This window comes from Dermacentor variabilis, chromosome 1 (assembly GCF_050947875.1).
Source record: "Dermacentor variabilis isolate Ectoservices chromosome 1, ASM5094787v1, whole genome shotgun sequence".
In the NCBI taxonomy this organism is placed as follows: domain Eukaryota; kingdom Metazoa; phylum Arthropoda; class Arachnida; order Ixodida; family Ixodidae; genus Dermacentor; species Dermacentor variabilis.
In genome coordinates this window covers 241,888,342-241,903,953 of record NC_134568.1, presented here as the reverse complement: position 1 = coordinate 241,903,953, position 15,612 = coordinate 241,888,342, and the positions used below count along the sequence as shown (strand labels likewise).

The following is a 15,612-nucleotide window of genomic DNA, read 5'->3' as shown; positions in this document are numbered from 1 at the left end:
CATCGTCTACCAAGTCGCACGAAAATGAGCCTGTTAGGAATAATAAATCCTTAATACCGCCTTTAGTAAGCTACGATGCTTACAACCACAATGGGAACGACCTCCTGCAAAGAACAAATGGCCACGTCTTGGCAGGTGGCCAGACCAAGCCCTTCATGCCAAGAGTGCATGAAATGAGAACATTGTGACAAAGCAAGAACACTTTATTAAAATGTAATGCTTATGCAAGGTTCGAACAAACTGTGTAAGAAATGCAAATAGAAATAAAAGTACATCAACAATGACAAAAGTCGCAGAAAGGATTCGTAATGAACTCGAAAGTGAACATTCACTAGCACATAAACAAAATTCCAAGTACACATACAAAAATGAACAGAAAAACCTGGAGTGTACTAAAGTGTCTAATTTATCATAGTAAAGTGCGCGTGCTATTAGATGGACTAGAGTTACGCAGAAGTAACATCGGAGCGAATGGAAGAAGTAGACTGAAAAATGCAAGAGTATGAATTGGATGGTAACTGCCTCCAAGCAATGTTACCAGTCATCTAGAAGCTTGAAAAGAGCAAAAAAGAAATACCACCGCATACCATCATAAAACAATCCTGTGACAGAAATAAAAAAAATGGGAACAATGCAAAATTGGAAATATTGCCTTTAGGATATATCAAAGAAGGTAATGGCGAGAAAAATAACCATACAACAAAAAAGCAATAAAGTGAAATTAGTACAGAATACTTAAACGGGGGATTCAGTGTAACAAGTGAACACTACTGTGGTACAGCGAACGATGAGACAGTAATGCTGCATCTTGCCACTCCAGAACGTGAGAAATGAATATGCAAGCCTCATATTAGAAACTTACATAAACATGGAAATAAAATGGAATGCACTGGAAGCTGCATTTGTGTAACAAAGGAAGCAATGGTCATAATAAATAGTAAGTGTTTTATCTAAAAAGCCCTTTACAAGAGGCAAAGTTGTACCTCTCTGGCAAAAATAAAGTTGCAACGAATAATTTGCAAACCAGCAAATACATTAATTAGCACACTGACATGTCACACTTTGCGCACATCTCCAGTCTCCTAAAGTAAAAAAAAGCCCTCTGAATGAGAAAAACGTTTAACACATGTAGCCCAGAGCAAATTCTTTGCCAGTTCACTCACACTTTCACATCCAAAAACATTTGCCACAAAGTCCAGGCACAGTTCCACTGATGTTTACCAATTCACCCCCACTTTCACGTCCAAAGATATTTGGCACACAGTCCAGGCAGAGTTTCATAGATAAACAGCTTGAGAGCACCCTACTGATTATTGTGCAGTCCCGCTGCTGGAAATAGAACTGCCGCACATGCTGGTAGTGGTTTCAATCTAGACACAATTGCTGCCCTGGACAGGTATGCTCAGATATCTGCACTGGTGCTCCATTTTGTCGAAGTAGACACACTGATGCACTACGCTGGTAATTGAAATGTTTTGAATGCACAAGTATTGGCTTCACCAGAGAGACTTGCCCACATACCACCACTGGCATATATATGCACTTGCTCTTCACTCAGTAGCATTGAACTTAAAGTGTTCCCTATGTCGGAGCCATGTGTAAAACCGGTGTCACACGACCACTCTCGATCGCGATCAAGCCCGATCCGGATCGAAATTATCGATGCGACTGGCTCACTCTCGTAGCTTGCGCAGAGGAGCCATCACGACCGAGAAATTCGATTTGTAACGGACTGGATAGCGGCTAAAAGAGCCCCGTGTGAAACCGGTATCAAATAATGCAAAGACGTACGCTAGGAAAATATGTTGCACAAGGACAAAGAACTGCGACATGCCCTGTTGTGCGAAGCGCGCGAACAGAACACATGTATATATATATATATATATATATATATATATATATATATATATATATATATATATATATATATATATATATATATATATATATATATATATAAAAACTGCGAGAGCGCTTTGCGAACTCCATGCGCACACATGGCACCCGCACGAACTCGGCAGGCCGCCGTAAAGCGCGAACGGCGCACAGCGTACATTACGACACATGTCCCAAACTGCAAACAATCGTACTACCTAAAGCATACAAGTTATTTTATACCAAGGGCATACTCGACTCACGTATGCAGTATGCACAAGCGAGTTATGCAGCGTACATGCTGTATCCATTCGCCAAATAGTAAAATTGATAACAAGCACAAAGCTACAAGGGACTCAATACATTACTACCATTTGAGGCGTCAAATAAAATCGAATTTGGCCGTTTCATATATTGGACAGAATATATGGACACATGTGGTACCCGGTAATACCATGAAATACCCATCACGTGGGTAAAGGGGGCGAAAACACAATCGAGAACCTGAAGCGCAAACGATAAAAGCACGGTATGGTGCACGCAAAATTCTGTCAGTGCGCTGTAGCGCGAGGGAAGAAAATAGGGCGAGCACTTGACCTCACGTTTTGGGATACCGCACTAGTAGTGAATCATTAAAAAAAAGCCTGTTTGAACCAGTTCCCTTGTCTGCAACACTCTTGCTAAACGGGAGACTAAAATACCACGATGATGGCTCTATTGCGGAGATCGGCAAGGTGCGCACAGACAGAAATTTTGCCGCCTTTCTTCGCATTCTGCAAAATGCTTTCTTGTTAGGATCACGCATAGCGGCCGACCCCGACGCTAGGGACACACAGGCACGATTTCGTCCCTCTAACTTTCGTCCTTATACTGCCCTTAACGCCTTAATTACAGCGTCAGTGAAAAGGCGCCTCACATAACATGACAATGAACTTGAAGAGCTGATTAGTGCCCTCCACTCCGCGCCCTCCAATTGAAAACACTACTGATTTCCAAATTAAACTACACAAACAGATCGCACAACCCAAACTAATCACAGAACGTCGTTTTCTTGACGGCAAAACCCTGCAACACTTACATGACAAAGGGCAGCGGCAGCACATTCAGAACAGCCGCTATCATACCACAGCGCAATGCAAGTGCGATAACGTTATTATGCCCGGCTCAAACAGATCGCACAACCCAAACTAATCACAGAATGTCGTTTTCTTGACAGCAAAGCACTGCAACACTTACATGACAAAGGGCAGCGGCAGCACATTCAGAACAGTCGCAAACAGACCATAGTGCCATGCGAGTGCGATAACGTAACTATGCCCGGCTTCACGAATAACGTGGCCGCCTTGATCACATAACAATTGAAAACACTACTGATTTCCAAATTAAAACCACACAAACATATCGCACAACCCAAACTGATCACAGAATATCGTTTTCGTGACAGCAAAACACTGCAACACTTACATAGCAAAGGGCAGCGGCAGCACGTTCAGAACAGCCGCAAACACACCACAGCGCAATGCGAGTGCGGTGACGCGACGACGCCATGACGACGCGACTATGCCCCGGCTCGCCCGGCTGCCCGGCATCACGAATCACGTGGCCACCTTGGTCACATGATTTGACGACGGTATCGCCACCTTGCGCAAGGTTGGATCGCGTTGATGGGTTGTTGAATATTGTAGAAGCCGCTAAAGAGGCTGACGCGCCGTGGCGTGGCGGTGGCGTTTTGAGTCGTTTGCAAAACGTATTCACCCCTCGTTTTTAAGCTGTCTGGCTTCCAACGTTATCAAAACGTATTCACCCCTCGTTTTTAAGCTATCTTGTTTGGAACGTCTTTGATGCGTCGATTTTGGTCAAAAATCCGTTTCAGACGTTGAATCCCTTAATACGACGTTTTCAAGACTTTGTGTGCTACCTGGGCTATGCCGAAGTGCAAACACCAGTTCATGCGGATACGTACAGTGTAGCCGTAGCGATGTCACGAAGACGATAATTGATGCTGGTCGACTGGAAGAATGGTGAGCAGAAGTTCACGAGAGAAGTGTCACACATATGTAAATACATTTAAGGCTTCTACATCCCTTTTGTTACAGTGGAACATACCCATTCTGGAGGATTGGCCCCCAAGAACGGGCATATACCCAGTGGCCCAAGAGTAGGGCGGCCCAAAATAAAATATTTAAGAAATTCAAAGAAGCCATTGAATATCGTGCGAGCCTAAGGAAGAAGAAGCCGAGGTGCGGACGTCCCTCACATCGGCTCCGTCGTTTTTGAATGTTTGTGCAGCCTTCTTTGCCACCATCACGGATTCAAGCACATCACTGGATTTGTGAAGTCACCGGGAATTTGCGGACACCTTTCTTTAAGGTGGGACTTTCATTTTTGGACTGTTACTGGCCTTTCTTGGTGCAAGACCCGAGTAGGCCTACTGGCCCCGCCGTGCCGCGATGGCGGAAACGCGCATGGAAGATGAAGACGCTACCGGATTAGAAGAGAATGAGGAAGATCTAGGTTGGCAAATTGTGACAAGCCGAAAATTTCGCTCCACCACAAGGATTACTGGCGATGGGAAAACATCGCCGCAGAGCCAGCGAGAGCAAGGCAACAGCAGCAAGAACAAGGGACCTACAACCACTATGTTCAAAAACCGGATTGTCAAGGCATCAAGGATGCCCCAATTGCCCGAGGAGCACAGCAAAATCATCATCCGCCCACGAGGAGGTCTCAACTTGAGCAAAGTGAGCACCACAGCGATAGGCGTGGCGGTTATTGAAGCATCGGGCCTGACTCCGCAACAAGCCCGAGAGGATGTCGTTTGCCCTAACTTCACGCAAAACATCGTGGTGGTTAGTACACCAGATCCCAGCCATGCTGCCAGGTATGTGCGAATCAGGTCAATCATTATAGTGGAAACCGAATACGAAGTGAACGCCTACGAGACAGCTCCGCATACCACGTGTAAAGGAGTGATTCGGAGAGTTGACCTCAGAGACAATCAGGCCACGATAACAAAGAACATTGTGCATGACTTTAACCCACTGGCATTGGCAGCCAAACGTATTAAATCCACGGGTTCGGTTATTGTTCTGTTTGATGGGCTCAAGGTACCCAATTATGTAAGATACGGGTCGACCCTCGTCAAGTGCTACCTGTATAGGAAGCAGTTTGATGTCTGCTATGCCTGCGGAAAGATTGGACATCGATCAGATGTATGTCCAACACCGGACGTGGTACAGTGCAGAGGATGTGGAACTCAAAACCCGGAGGACAATCACATGTGTGTGCCTAAGTGCAAATTCTGTGGAGGGGACCACCCAACTGGGGACAAGACTTGCCGACAGCGGTACCAAATTCCATACGTGGTACGAGTTCGACGACGAGAACGCAACAGATCTGCATCGGAGGCGACATCAGCACAGCTGCAATGGGATGCCCAAACGGGCACCAGGGGGCGCACGTGCTCAAGGAGCCCCACACGGTCAAGACGCCGCTCGCCGTCGAAGGGCAGAAGCCGCTCCAGATCACGCGAAGTGCAGGTGCGCTTCGAAGGAGGAGGGCAGACGCCTGGCGAAAAGACGATATCTGGAACAACCTGGGCCGACAAAGTGAAAGGTACTGTGAGGGCTGCGGAGAGCGGTGCGGAGCGGCTGGTCGGAGATAATGATGCCAGGGTAGAACAGCTAATTAAAGAAGTAACGTATCTGAGAAAGGCAAATGAAGAACTTACTAAGCAGGTTGTAGAACTTCGCAAGAACTCGCAGACTAACTCCACAAAAGTAGCAATAGCCAAACCGGTGAATAATGACAACAGCCAGGATGACGAAAACACACCAGCTCCAAAGAAGCGGGCAATAAGCCCAGTAGAAACGACAGTGTGCTCTGCTTTGGAAGAGATCAAGGAGGCGATTAAACAACTTAGAGATGCCATAGATAAAACTACCTTCAAAGTTGATAAGTTATGGAAATGGAGACTGACGGCTGAAAAGAGGCTCACCAAAGTAGAAGCACAGGGCGATGACGACGAATACCTACCCTCAGAAGCAGAAAGCGTCAGATCGCTCCCTAGCGTGTCGGGGGGTTCTACGAAGCGTACTCTAGCGGGTAGCAGTAAGGCGGGTTCTATAAGCAATGGCTAGCAGGGGGAGCTTTACCGTGTGGCAATGGAATTGCCGAGGATTTTATCACAAAAAAGCACCTCTTATGCAGTTAATAAAAGCCTCTCCAGACAAACCGAAATTAATTATGCTGCAGGAAACCTTGGCGGATGAGATCAGCCTATCCGGATACAAAGCGACATGCAGGGGCAAAGAGCCGGGTAGGGGGCTAGCCACGCTCGTAGATAAGAAAATACCTTACATAGAACATGATTTGCGCCTTGGACTAAACAAATTAGAATACTTACTAGTGGAAATAATTTTGAAAAGGAATAGAAGCAAACCGCAAAGCCTCTTTTGTCTTAATGTTTATAGCAGCCCTAGCGACATGAAACAGAGTTTCAGGGCACTTCTTAATAAGACTATGGCTGTTACTAAGAACGCTCCACTCATTATTGGAGGGGATTTCAACGCCCCACATCAAACCTGGGGATATCGCTGGAATACTAAGAAAGGGGATGGACTCTGGCACCTAGCTACAGATCTTAATCTCTCCCTCATCACAGACCCAGCTTATCCCACAAGGTGTGGTACATCTACATGCAGGGACTCCACCCCAGACCTTACTTTTGTATCAAACTTAGCGAACGCTGGCTGGAATAACTCCAATATTGACCTGGGTAGTGATCATTACATATTACAAATACTACTGGAAACACCAAGTAATGAGATAAAGCACTTTAACTACATTGACTGGGATCTTTTTCGGAAAGCAAGGAAAATCAGAGCTGAGACAGAGGAAGGACAAAAGAAAACACTCCAAACTTGGACCACTCAGCTCAGGGAAGATGTAAAGGCGGCAACGAAGGATATTACCACAGAGGAGGATATCGAAATCATGGACAGTAGGCTGGCGCACTTGATTAAAGCGAAACAATCTATGTTAAATAGATGGAAAACGCAACGGCTGAACAGGAGACTCAGGAAGCGCATAGCATTGTTGAATAGGGAGATTGAAGAACACTCCAGAAATTTACAGAAACAACAATGGGATGAGCTTTGTAATTCCATAGATGGTCGAATCAGACGTGGTGGGAATTGGAACTTACTTAGACATTTGCTTCATGAGAACGACACGAAATCTAATAGGAGAACAGCAGTAGCACGACTCGTCCATCGTGAGAGTCAGGACACAACGGAGGAGGCCATTCTGGATCGGCTCGCAGCTAAGTATTTACCACTTAAGGATAGCGATGAGAGTACAGACCTGCCTGAATATACAGGGGAAGACTGTGAGCCTATGGATCAAGACTTCACAGAAAGCGAAGTTCGTGCAGCCCTGTACGACCTCAACAGTAGATCTGCTGCCGGTCCAGATGGCATTTCCAATAGGCTGTTGAAAAATTTGGACGATCATTCCATAAAATATTTAACAGAGTATTTCAACGAACTCTGGAAAAACGGTGATTATCCGAAGGAATGGAGAATTGCTAACACAATTCTTATTCCCAAACCAGGCAAGCAACTCAATCTAGATAACCTAAGACCCATATCATTAACATCATGTCTGGGCAAAACCATGGAGCATGTCATACTCAATAGACTGACTAAGTATGTAGAAAACAGAAATATTCTTCCGCATAACCTGATTGGTTTCCGTCCTGGACTTTCGACTCAAGATGCAATGCTTTTAATCAAGCATCACCTTATTCTTGCTAGCCCGCTACATACGAGAGCTCTTCTAGGCCTAGATGTAGAAAAGGCCTTTGATCGCATCAAGCACAGGGCCATATTGGATATCCTCTCGGAGATGGGATTGGGTAAGCGATTGCACAATATCGTCAAAGCCTTTCTCGGTGGCCGTTCTGCTTGTCTCAGGTTAGGCGAACTCCAATCGACAACCCTGGAACTTGGTAATCGTGGGACACCACAAGGGTCTGTCCTATCTCCCATGTTATTTAATTTGGCAATGTCAAAAGTGGCTCGAGGTCTCGCGCAGATTGAGGGTATCCACTTTGCTATATATGCAGATGATGTAACAATCTGGAGTGCCGAAGGTAATATGGGACAAACAGAGATCAAACTACAGGAAAGCATTTATGTGGTAGAAACAACACTTGAGGGTATGGGACTGAACTGCTCTGCTAAAAAATCAGAACTATTGGTATTACGGAGCAGTAAGCGTGGGCGCAGGCCGAACGGATATATCCCAGAGGAAGAACCCCGCATTGAGATATGCGCCAAGAATGGAGAACCAATCAGGCAGGTGGAGACTATTAGAGTGTTAGGACTTCTCCTGCAAGCAAACGGATCTAATTGCAGGATGATAGAATACATCTCTAACAAGTCAGAAGAAGTCATTAGGCTTCTGCGTAGAGTTACCAACAAGCATAAGGGGCTAGGAGAAGACAGTGCCATAAGATTGGTACATGCATTCGCCTTTTGCCACTTCTCGTACGTGGCTGGCATGCTCCAATGGACACAGGCTGATAAGAACAAGCTAAACGCTTTAATCAGACGACTTATAAAGACTGCACTAGGACTTCCCATCAGCACGGCCAATGATAGCTTATTGCGCCTAGGGCTGCATAACACACTAGAGGAGATAGCTGAGGCTCAACAGGTGGCCCACCAGGAGAGACTAATGGGGACACGCCCTGGGAGGGCGCTACTTGAAGAAATTGGCGTAGAAATTAACCACACCAACGAAGGAGAATTATTAACACAATTGCAAGCGGGACTACGGGAAACAATAAAGACGACCCCGTTCCCTAGGAACTTGCACCCGACACATAACCTCGAGAGACGGAAGGCAAGGGCGAAGGCACTCCTTCAAGACATAGATCAACATAAGCAGCAGGCGGTGTTCGTTGACGCTGCCTGGGTTAAAAATAAGGATGCGTATACCTCCGTTGTCGTAGACACTCAAGGTAACATACAGGATGCCATCACCGTCTATACCAAGGACCCCACAGTAGCAGAACAAGTAGCAATCGCCTTAGCCATCCGGGCTAATCGGTGGACACATATTTACAGCGACTCTAGAACAGCCATACGCAACTTTACCAACGGATATGTGACACGGATAGCAACAAAATTATTAGAGAAGGTCAAGAGTGAGAGGATCGAAATCCGCTGGTTTCCTGCACATCTGGGGGTGGTGGACGGAGCTCGGAGAAACCTCAATGAGGTGGCAAATGAAGCAGCACGAGGACTTTCTAGCCGTGCTCTTCAAGACCGAGCAACTTACACTTCACCCGGGGAACACAGGGATCGATTATTAACATATAACGAAATCACGAAGCATTATTATTTAAGCAGAAGGGAATACCCATTGCCACACGGTAAGCTTTGCAGAGCCCAAGCGGTCACATTACGTTTGCTACAGACAAGAACATACCCAAGTCCATATTTTATTAACAGGATCTATCCGGGGAGGGAAATTCAAACCAACTGTAATAAGTGCAATGGCATCATTACTCTTGACCACATGCTTTGGCAGTGCCCCGCGGTCTTCACAGACCGTGACAAGGAACAAGAATGGTGGCGGCAAATGCTACACAGTGAATCACTCTCTGACCAATTACGGGCAGTCCAGAAGGCCCGCGATGTGGCTGAAGGGCTCGGCCTGACAGTCCCAACGTGGGAGCGGCCCGCGTCAACGTATGGTTGACCTTCAGGACCCAATAAAGTTCTCCATACCATATTGAATATCGTGCGCTATTCCATCAACATGTCTGTGTGCTTTAGAGTTACATACGAGGGGTGATCAAAAAGGTTTGCAACTCGCTTATCAGGAAAACTGCCAGACCTTGGAAAAAAAAATTTCAGCATAATCTCCCCTCACCCTAATGCACTTCTCCCATTTTCCTGGAAGACTTTTGATACCTGGCAAAGAAAAAACTTTCTTCCTGGTTGCCAAGCCACTCCTCTGCGGCAGTTTGAAGTGAGTTCAAGTCATCAAACCTCGTTCTCTTGAGGTGTTTCTTCAAATTCGGAGATAAATAAAAATCACTCGGGGCCAGGTCGGGACTGTAGGGTGGGTGGTCCAGCTGTTCGAAACCACACTCTCGAATGTAACAACACTGGGCAACACGAGACCTGTGAACCGGGGCGTTGTCTTGCAGGAGGAGCTCACCTCTTGTCACTAATCCTTGGCGTTTTTCCACGATGTTTTTATACGCAGCTTTCGAAGAACGTTGACGCAGTATTCGCCTGTAACTATCCCACCGTTTTCAACATACTAAATGAGCAGGATCCCTTTGCGTTCCGAAAAAGTGTCGCCATCACTTTCCTCCCTGAGCCTTGGGTCTTGAATTATTTCGGGGTAGGGGACCCCGAATAGACTGCTGTTTTGTTTCTGAGTCTCACTGATACAGCGACGTCTCATCCCCAGTCACAAAGCGGGAGAAAATCTGGGTCGCTTGAATAGAGGTGCAAAAGTTCCCTTGATCAATGTACGCGGTGGTGTCGATCTTGCACTGAGAGGTTCAGTGGCACCCATCGTTCAGTGGCACCCATCGTTCAGTGGCACCCATCATTGCAAGTACAGTAAACAAGAACTACTCTCAAAACTTAGCCAAGGTCCCTAACATACAGTTTGGAGGCAACATTTACAACGTAAAAGCCAACTCGCGTCTACCCGAAGATGTCAGCAAAGGTGTTATCTACGGTATCACGCCTGGGACTTACAGTGCGGAACTAATGGATGTAATTCGAGTGCCAGCACGCTATACAGTCCTCAACGCCCGCATGCTCGGTCAGTCCACAGCGGCGGTCATCTATTTTGAGGGTCCACGCGTCCCCTACAATATTATTTATCAGAGCGGCGACTACCGATGCAAGCCCTACCGCAAATCAGTTCAGTATTGCCGAACCTGTGGCAACCTCGGACATCGTCAAGACGTTTGCCCAAAACCAACCCCAAATTTTTGCTACGAATGTGGCAAAACAAACCAACCCCCGAACCATGACTGCCATCCCAAGTGCAAGATTTGCGGAGGACACGAAACGGCTGGGAAAGAATGCAAGAAAAAGCTCAAGCCTAACCAACCGCCTTACCAAGTAAGACAGCAATGGCAAAACAGGATCCAAGAACGAGACAGTCGATGGAGCTCCAACCGCGATGAGTTCGCTGAACTAGGCGCTGCCAATGGATGCGCCGCCAGCTCAAGTGACGCCTCCAGTAGCACCGCAGGAACTAGCAGACCCACGTCAAGATCACAATCAAGATCGCGGTCGCGTTCCCGAAAGCGCGTGAATTACGCTGAAGTGGCCAGTGGATGCGCCGCCAGCTCAAGTGACGCCTCCAGTAGCACCGCAGGAACTAGCAGACCCACGTCAAGATCACGATCAAGATCGCGATCGCGTTCCCAAAAACGCGTGAATTACGCTGAAGTGGCCGGCAGCTCAGGCAGTGCCAGCGTCGGATCGGCAGAAGCGGTAGCCGTAAGAGCCCTCGAGAGCAAGCTACAAAATCAACAAAGTCTCATAGACAGACTATTCCAAAGATGCAAACAATACGAACATGGAAGCAAGCAACCATTTACAGTGCTAACCACGGAGGCAGTTCATTCCGCAATCGAAGCTAGAGTTCAAAAGCACCTCCAGGCTTTCGAGGACGTCTTCACAGAGAACATCCTCGCCCTGATTAAAAACATCATCAAGTCTATCGTCGAGAAGATTGCGACCCTTAACACCCAAGTCACCACCCTCGCAAATCAAGTCGCCACTCTCACAAGCCAGGTTACCGGCTTCACAGCCCCGGTCAACAATTCCATAGCACACGCAAAGAACAATTATGTCACCAAGTCCTACCTCGACAGCCTTCTCAACACGACCAAGCAGGGTAAAAAGAAGGCTCGCACGAACAGTCGCAATGCCTCCCGCTCGATCTCACCCAACTATGAAGCTGCCTGTGAAGCTGAAGAGCCTCATGAAGGCGACACCTAAAACCACAACAAAGAGCCCGCAAAATACTCTGCGCATCTGGCAATGGAACTGTCGATCCTTCCGTCCCCGGTATGCAAACCTACAAGAACTCTTCAAACTGGACCACCCTGATGTAATTGCCCTACATGGAACCAATACGCACAAGGTCCGACTTCAAGGACACACCGCTCATACACAAACTCAACGCACAGCCATCCTTACCAAGAAAACTCTCACAACGCAGAAACACGAAATAGGAGACATCCCCATCGAGCACACCCTAGTGGATATCATACCAGACAGAAAAACGCAGCAAAGCCTCTTTATCGCCAGTATATACAGCCTTCCTCGCGATAAACTTCCGGAATTCGACCACTTTGTCCGTGAACTTAGGAAACGCACGAAAAGCCATCAAGTTGTCATAATGGGAGATTCCAACGCCCCACATACAGCATGGGCTTATCCAAACACCACCAAGGGAGCGCGAGTGCACGACAATGCTCAACAACGCAGGCTGACCCTCTGGAACGACCCATCGCAGACCACGAGAGTCGGGAACAGTGTCTCCAGGGACACAAACCCGGACCTTACGTTCACAGCGAACGTCCACTGGGCCGAGTGAAGTCGACTCTCGGAGACGCTCGGAAGCGAGCACCACATTATCCAACTTGACATCGCGCATAACCGGAAGCCTACCAAGACTGGAGTTGCTCGACTAACAGACTGGAAGTCCTTCAGAGACAACCTCAGGGGCAACACAACAATCGACGACATCGACCATTGACTCAAGGGCCTTCTCATCACAGCAGAAAACCACACGAAGAGCATCCAGCTAAGCACGAACACCCCCGCAGTCGACCCGCTTTTCCTTCATCTCTGGGAGGCCAGAAGAAGCCTCCTAAAGAGGTGGAAGAGACAAAAGCTCAATAGAAAACTTAAGCAACGAATCGCCCTTCTCACGATACAGGCCCAAGATTACGCGGAGCAACTAAGCAGGCAAAATTGGCACTCCTTTTGTGACAGCATACAAGGGACACTCAGCACCAAGAAAACCTGGCATCTCCTACGCGCTCTCTTAGCTACCGATCGTACCAAAACGCAACAGAGGCAAGATCTGCGTAGACTGATCCACAATCACTCTGGATCGGAGCATGATCTCCTTCGTGAGCTTCAGCAAAAACTTAGCAGCGACAAGCCCACTTCATCAGCGAGCGGAAGGACGTACGACGGTGCACCAAACCCAGATCTCGATCGACCATTCACCTAGGCGGAGCTCCACGCAGCCTTAGCCAAACTCACTAGAAACACCAGTCCCGGCAAGGACAGAATAACTAATAAGCTCCTACGCAGCCTCCCGCAATCTGCCGCTACCACACTGCTACAGTACTACAACGACTGCTGGGAAAAGGGGGACCTACCAGCAGCCTGGAAGCATTCGGAGGTCACCATGATCCCCAAACCCAACAAACCCCTTCGCATCGAAAACCTCCGTCCCATTTCCCTCACATCTCGCGTGGGCAAACTCCTCGAGCACATGTTGCACGACCGGTTAACAACATACCTTGAGGACAAATGACACTTGGCGTACACCATGTTCGGATTCCGACAGCATCTGTCCAAGCAGGGCGTACTTCTGCTCCTCAAAGAAGACTTGCTTGACTATCTCGATCACAGACGCAAATCATCAATCCTGGCAATCGACGTAAAGGGCGCATTCGACAACGTGAGCCACGAAGCAACCTCCGCAACCTCGAAGATACAGGCTGCGGAGCCGGGATCTATAACCACATCAGCAGCTTTTTGACGCACCAAACAGCAACAGTAGGCGTCTGCAACCTCCGCAGCGATAAATTTCGGCTACCCAATAAAGGAACCCCACAAAGATAAGTTATTTGACCCCTCCTTTTCAATATCGCAATGATCAAGCTACCGAAACAACTGAACGCCATCCCAAACCTATGCCATGCCCTTTACGCCGACGACGTCACGCTCTGGACCAAAGCACCTACTACTGAACAAGAGCGCAATCTACAAGAAGCCGTCGATACTATCGAAAGGTACCTCCGAGACTGCGGTCTCCAATGCGCACCCGAAAAGTCGGAGCTTCTCGTCCTGAGAGCACGGACACAAGGGAGACCACCTAACTATATCGAACCCGATCGTAGCGTCTCGCTCAACGGAACCAAGATCTCTACAGTCGACTCTCATCTTCGCGTACTCGGACTTCACATCCACAAGGACGGATCAGGGGCGGCCACTCTCCCGCGTCTCCAACGCACACTGTCACAAGTTACGCATCTCGTCAAGAGGATCGCAAACCAAAAAAGCGGACTCAAGGAGCACGACACACTAAGCATAATTCAAGCTCTCCTAACTAGCCGTATCACCTAGGAACTCCCTACTTGACGCTCAAGCCAGCAGAAATCAAGAAACTCAATGTTGTCATCCGAAAGGCAATCAAAGTAACCTTGACCCTCCCACACATGGCATCAACAGAGAAACTCCTCAAGCTCGGAGTCCACAATACGTGGGAAGAGCTTGTCGAGGCTCATAAGATCAGCCAACTAGAGCGGCTCAAGCTCACACCCACTGGACGTGCAGTTTTGCGCTACCTCAACTACAGTGAAAGCTTCATTGCAGACACGGACCACAAAGCAACAATCCCACCTGCAGTCCGGGACTGTATCAGCGTTGCAAGTATACAGCGCCATATGCATCCAACTTATCATAAGGAGCGTCGGCAAAGCAGAATCCGCGCACTCAGCAAGAAATACGGGAGAGACCCTGATACGAGGTACACCGATGCTGCCCGGTACATCAAACGAAACGCCTTTGCCCTAAGCGTCACGGATCACCAAGGCAAATAACTTGCAGCTGTCACCGCCCGAGCAAGAGCCCCCGAGACTGCAGAGGAAACGGCAATCGCTCTGGCAATAACAACTTGCCCTGAAGTAGCAGTAATCCCTAACAGACTCCCAAGCGGCAGCTCGCAACTATCAAAAAGGACGCATATCAGAAACCGCGCTCAAAATACTAAGAAATCACATCGCACGCGCCCCGCTCCTCGCTCCCCGACACCCACATCAACTGGGTTCCAGGCCGTTTGGGCATGACAGGAAATGAGGCGGCACACGCCGCTGCCCGCGAGTATACCAGCCGGGCTTTCCTGCCATCCCACACTAGGCCGGCCACCAACGTTGATGACATCGCCCTAAAGTACTCGGAGCTTCTGCAACACCACCGACCCAGCAGAAGAACGTACGCTTCACCACACAAGAATCTGAGCAAAGAGGAAGAAATCATCCTGCGCCGCCTACGGACCAACACCTACGTACACGGAATAATCATGCACAGACTGTATCCTGCGCAGTACTCGTACACATGCCCCAATTGCGACGTTCCAGACACCCTGCAACATATGGGCCAGGATTGCCCACTGCATGACACATCCGCAGACCCTACCTCACAAGCTCCACAAGACGACTCCAAAGAAAGTCGCCCCATAGAAGCACAAGAAGAGCGCCCCAACTCACCGCAGATCCGTACGACAACTGAAACGTGGGAGGCCAAACTTTCCTCAGATGACCTGGACGACCAACGCAGTCTCGTCGCCCGAGCCAAGGAGGCAGCACAAGCCAGAGGGTTCTTAGAATAAGGAATCCTCCCACCTAGGGTGAACCGGGTTCTGACTCGGTTTACCGTTTCGCAA

General features: G+C 48.2%; 1 protein-coding gene across 1 annotated transcript in view; it reads left to right on the top strand.

The window, feature by feature from the left end:
- The window catches only part of LOC142563380 (cytoplasmic dynein 2 intermediate chain 2-like), a 47,316-nt gene that overhangs the window by 1,003 nt on the left and 30,701 nt on the right, over positions 1-15,612 (top strand). The gene's annotated exons all lie outside the window — the stretch shown is intronic.